Raw genomic sequence first — 5,976 nt, 5'->3', positions numbered from 1 at the left:
TGTTGGGGTCGGCCAGGAGAGAGGACGTTCCTCGATCCATTTCTGCGGACAGCCTGTTCGCTTCTGCTAGTGTTCTCTGCGGCAGTTTCAGATGTTTAATAGCGTGCATACATCTTATATCTCGCTTTGTATCCTCCAGCCATCTTCGTTTTCATGACTTTTGTGGCCAACGCCATTCTGGCCTACGGCAGATTTACCGGAATCAACAATAACCACCACGGTGCTACGTAGCGGATGCCACATTCGCTGCAGCGCGGGAGCTGACACTGAAAGCAAGGACACCACCACGCCCATGGTGGAATGGGCGTGGTGCATGGTAGCACGGATAGTGCGACATCGAAAACTGTATCAACATATATGCACGTCCTAGCAGCTTCTCCGTCGTTTTTCTGGTATTCTTACTCGGGTGCTTTACACTGTATCAACTAGGGTGGTGGACACAGCTTGATGAGGAGCATTTTTGGCGGCTAAGATCATGTGTGGGTGGCGACAATGCTTGCGCCGGTCTAGAGTGGCTGGGAGACACTGCTTAACGGAGGACACTCGTCTCCCGACTGTAATTGCCCTCCCGGAATAGCATTCCGCATTTGGCCATTATTTTCACGCCCCTTTTTGATGTCTTTCAGCATCAACTTTTCCTGTGTTTTGAGGACATGCTACCTCTTCCGTCTTAAGCTGCGTACATCTTCAGTCCTGACATGTAAGACCCAGCAGCGATATTCCCATGCAGTGCGTCTTTAATACTTCACCATGAGTCGTCTAGAAGAATGCCGGCGGCCCCTCTTGTCGCCAAGGCTAAACATGAGGTGTAAGCCTTAGGTTTCTGTACAGGTTTCATTAACTCTGCCGCAGGTTGAAATGCGATGCCTGCGACGTGACGACATAGTGGCTTCGCCTTCAGCAATTGAGTAGAAATTTAGCCGCCTTTCAGAAATTAATGTGCAGCATTCTTTGCGGAATACTGCCCAGCCGGTACTATGTTACACCCCGCATTTAAACAAAAATGCAGATTAGGCGGCAATTCTATTTTTATACTTCATCGTAATCATCAGCCTATCTACGCCCACTGCATGGCAAAGGCCTCTCCCATAGATCTACCATTATCCCGGTCCTGTGCTAACTGCGACCAATTTACCCCCACAAACATCTTGAATTCATCTGCCCATGTAACCTTCTGCCGCCTCCTGCAACGCTTTCCTTCTGTAGGGATTCACTATATTCCCTGCAGCCTGTACCGCCAGCACTACGAGGTGTGTAGGTGCTGCTGAAAGATAGGTCACCGAACGGATGTGTGCCCCTTCCCGGAGGCGAAAGTGTGTTATGCATGTAACGTGCTGAATCCCGGCCCCGACCACGAAAGCGACTGTAAGCCACGATGTAAACTATGCAACGGCCCACACAACACCGGGGCGGCGGGGTGCAAGAACCGGTTCAAGGTCCCGTACGTGGTCACGCGCCGCCGGTGGGAACGAAAGCACGTGGAGCAGCAGCAGCGAGAATTGGGCTTAGCGGATTTTCCGCATCTGCGTAAGAGGGAACATGTGAGAGCGCCGGCGCAGGGGCCGGGGCAAGCGAAGGAGCCAGCTGCGGACAGGCGCAGCCGCTCACGTCATCGCAGCAGCAGCCGCCGCCGCTCCAATAGCTGGCGCCGCAGCGCCAGTCGCAGCGCCAGCCGAAAGGGTCGGGAAGCACGATCGAAGGAGAGTGTCGCGTGGGCCGACATATTTACGCCGCAGACTCCCAAGTCAGCGCCCTCTATGCTGCAACCTAGCCCAGAGATGATGGCACTAAGGAACGAGAACGAGCGCCTGAAGAAGCGTATCGCCGAACAGGACGCGCGAATGTACGAGATGAACAGGAAGCTGGACTTGCTGATAGCCGCCCAGTAAAGACCACAGCCACCAGTGCAAGAGGCACCCACCGTCGTGGAGATGGTGGAAGAGGAACCAGAGGTGGACGAGTCGGAATCCCAGGCCAAGCGACGAGCAACCGCTCACCAACAGACGGCAAACGAATGACGGCCCTACAAAGACCAGAAGAGCGCTTCAACAGACATGAGGAACGATTCAACAGGTTCGAGGAATCGACTAACAGGCGCCTGGCGGCGCTGGAAGCCACAACGGCAAACATCAACGCCCGCCTCACGAAACTCGAGCAAACGTGCCAGGCAATGCAGGGCAGTATCCAGGCGATCCAGGAGATGCTGGTACAAATGCAGGCAGCAATCGCAAGACTCAGCGCCGGACCTCACCACCCGCAACCCAGTCAACGACCAACATGGCCAGAGCAACATTAGCCCCCAATCAAGAACTGCTGATTTGGCAATGGAACTCGAACGGATTTCACAGCAAACGGGCATCACTACAGCAGTACATCGGACAGCTACCCAGTCAACCGGACGTTATACTGCTGCAGGAAACACACAGCGAAACCCCTCCGACATTGCCGGGGTACCGCTCCTACGCCAGCCCCCCCCCCCCTTTCCCCCAAGGCGAGAGCAGTTGGGAAAGGTGCAGGGCAGGGAGTGTGTACCCTGGTGAAGAAGGGGATCACCTACATGGAGCACGGGCTGCTGGGCAACAGCGCCATCGAGCAACGGGCGGTCGAGATCGTCACGGGCAGAAGACGCAAAGAGAGCACGTTTGCAATTAACGTCTACAGCAACCCGAAGCACTATCAGCAGAAGTTCAGGAAACTCGTACACAAGGTGGATCAATTGGCAAGGGACAATGTCGTGTTGGTGTGTGGGGACTTTAACGCCCCGCATACGGCGTGGGGATACCTGAAGACGACGGCGACGGGGCGAAACCTGTTCGAGGAGACCACGGACGCGGGGTACCAGTTGCTTAACGACCCGGCGGTGCACACAAGGCACGGCACGTCGGTGCGGCGGGACACCAACCCCGACCTGGCATTTTGCAAGACGACCGACGGCGGAGCGATTGTGCGGTGGCGGAATACGGGCGAAACGCCCGAAGCGACCACTGTATATTGGAGATTGTCGTACCGCTGAGATCCAAGGCACCGACACCTAGGGCGCAGTGTATCACGGACTGGAACGCGTACCGCGAGGCCCTGAGTGGCATCACGGAGCGTATCGACGACATCGACGAGGGGACACGATGATGATGATGATGATGATTCCTATTGGTTTCCCCATTGAAGCGGGGTGATGACATGTCATCTTACCAAAAAGGACTAATATAACCATGTTTTACACTCTTGGTTTAATACTAGCGCTGCTTAGGGCAGGCACTAAAGCTTATTAGGCCCTAAATACTTTCTTTTCCCTGTTACAGGTGGTAACTGTCCTAGGCAATATTCCCCTCTCTGCTTTTCGTCCACCAGCATTCTAATCTTCTTTTCGTCCCCTCGACAGCCTTGAAGTTAACTTCCTCTCTGATACCCTTAAATCCTAGGGCTTCTGAAAGCCCAATATTCCTTCATGTAGATTTGGATGGATACCCTCACATTCTAACACTATGTGCCGCATAGTTTCTGTTTCTTTTCCGCAGACCACACATACCCCATCATTTTGTGAATACTTCCTCACAAAACTCTTAGTTCGCACGCAACCTGCTCTAGCCTCAAAAAGCAAAGCATTGCCCTGGGAATTATCGTAGAAATTTTCCTTTCTGATGTTCATCTTCTCAGCCCTGTACATCTCTAACGACGTTTTAGCTTCCATTTTTCCCCTCCATCTATTCATTTCAATCTGCCTTGCCTCTTTTTTGGTTACCTTGGCTGTTTTGGATTCCCCACTGTTCTTTCCGTATTTCATCGTTAGCCTTCTAGTATTTCTTCACCACTGCGTGTCTACGCTTTTCAAGTATAGGTACCTAAAAACCTCAGCTGCCCACCTTCGTTGATCCATTGCCATCAACCTCATCTCAAAGCATATTTTACTCTGAGCTTCTCTAACTTCAAACGACGCCCAGCCCATATCTCGGGCCCTCTCGGGACACGGGCCCTCAATGAGGCGGCGCGAACGGCAACCATGGAAGTCGAGCTGGAAGACACGACTCCCCAGGACGATAGCCGGCTTGCACACCTCCTCGAGGCGAGGAACTCCGTGCGCGAACGATGGAAGAGGCAACGACACAACTGCAAGCTCCGCAAGCGGGTCGCCCAGCTCAACAGGGAGATCGAGAAGCATTGCGCCGTACTCTGCAGACAGCAGTGGCACGCGGTTTGCCAGGCGGCCGACGGTCAGATACACAAGAGTCGCACCTGGCAGCTCCTACGCCACTTGCTCGACGAGTCCAAGACCAAGGGAACGCAACACCACGCTCTCGCCCGCACGCTACACCTGGCGAAGCAAAAGCTCGGCGAGCCGGAAGTCTGCCGGAGCCTAAACAACAAGTACCTTCCGTCCACACCGCCGGACCCCCTCCCTGGCTACGCGGGGGCGGACAACACCCGACTCGGCGAAGACATCGAGGAGTGGGAAGTCCGCGCGGTGCTCCAGTCGATCAACTGTAGGTCGGCGGCCAGTCCCGACAAGGCGACGAACAAGGCCCTCCGGAACCTCAACGAAGCGGGCATCACGGAGTTGACACGGTATTACAACGAGTGCTGGCGTGCCGGCAAGTTACCTAAGAAGTGGAAAGACGCGAGGACGGTGCTCATACCGAAACCGGGCAAGCCTCCGCACATCGAAAACATGCGGCCGATCTCGCTCACGTCGTGCGTGGGGAAGGTGCTGGAGCACGTCCTGTTGAATCGCTGGCAATCGTACCTCGAGGACGAAGGGCTGTATCCAGACACGATGCTGGGCTTCCGGGCCAAGTTGAGTACGCAAGACGCCATGTTGCTCATCAAGCACGAGGTGATCGACCAACCAAAGCGCTCCATGGACAACCGTGCGGTCCTGGGTCTGGACTTACAAAGTGCGTTTGACCGGGTCCGTCACTCGGCGATACTCGAGCAAGTGTCCCGCCTGAACATGGGACGACGAACGTTCGCCTTCATCTAGGACTTTTTCACGGACCGCACGACGACGATTGTGGCCGGTGACATGGAGCTCCCTAGCAAGACGCTGGGTAGCGTCGGCACGCCGAAGGGGTCGGTGATCTCACCCATACTCTTCAACATGGTGATGATCGGTGTGGCCGACCGGCTAGCCGGCCTCCCGGACGTCAAGCACACCATTTACGCTGACGACATAACGCTCTGGACAACGGGTGGCAGCGACAGCCACATGGAGGCGGTGTTGCAGCAAGCGATTGATGAAATCGAGAGTCAGCCACAGGGGACGGGGCTGGTGTGCTCGCCGGCGAAGTCGGAGCTCCTGACAATCCCGCCGCGTGGGCGGAGCAGGAGCGACGCGACCGAACCGAACATCAACCTGAGGACGAGGGACGGGACCGCCATCCCGCACGTCAAGACGTCGCGAGTGCTGGGCTGGCACATCGATGCGCTCAGGCACAACGGATTTACGATCAAGAAACTGGACGCGAAGGTGGCGACAGCCATCCGGCTCGTTAGGAAGGCGTCCACCAGACACGCAGGAATGAAGGAGGCAAGCCTCCTCCGGCTCGTACAGTCGGTTGCAGTCAGCCACGTGGCGTACGTTGCAGCGTTCCACGAGTGGAAGGTGGCGGAGCGTCAAAAGCTGGACGCCATCATACGCAAAGCGTACAAGGTGTCGCTAGGGCTCTATACGCACACCAGTACGGAGAAGCCTTTGAAGCTAGGGGTGCACAACACGCTCGATGAGATAGCCGAGGCACAGCATACGGCGCAGATGGCGAGGCTAGCGCAGACGAGGACAGGGCGCTCGATTTTGAAGAGGTTAGGATACCGCGAAAGGAGGTTGCACGGGGACGGGGGCCGGGCGTCGATGCCGTGTAGGCTGCTCTGCCAGTTGCAGGTGCCGCCGATCCCGAAGAACATGCATCCCGAAGTCAACCAAGAGCGGAGGAGCGCGAGGGCGAAGGCTCTCACGGCAACACACGCATCGGACAACGGTACTTA

The sequence above is a fragment of the Haemaphysalis longicornis genome, unplaced genomic scaffold (genome assembly GCF_048455015.1).
Source record: "Haemaphysalis longicornis isolate Haplotype H1 unplaced genomic scaffold, Haemaphysalis longicornis Haplotype H1 scaffold_10, whole genome shotgun sequence".
Lineage (NCBI taxonomy): Eukaryota > Metazoa > Arthropoda > Arachnida > Ixodida > Ixodidae > Haemaphysalis > Haemaphysalis longicornis.
This window is presented reverse-complemented; position numbering follows the sequence as displayed.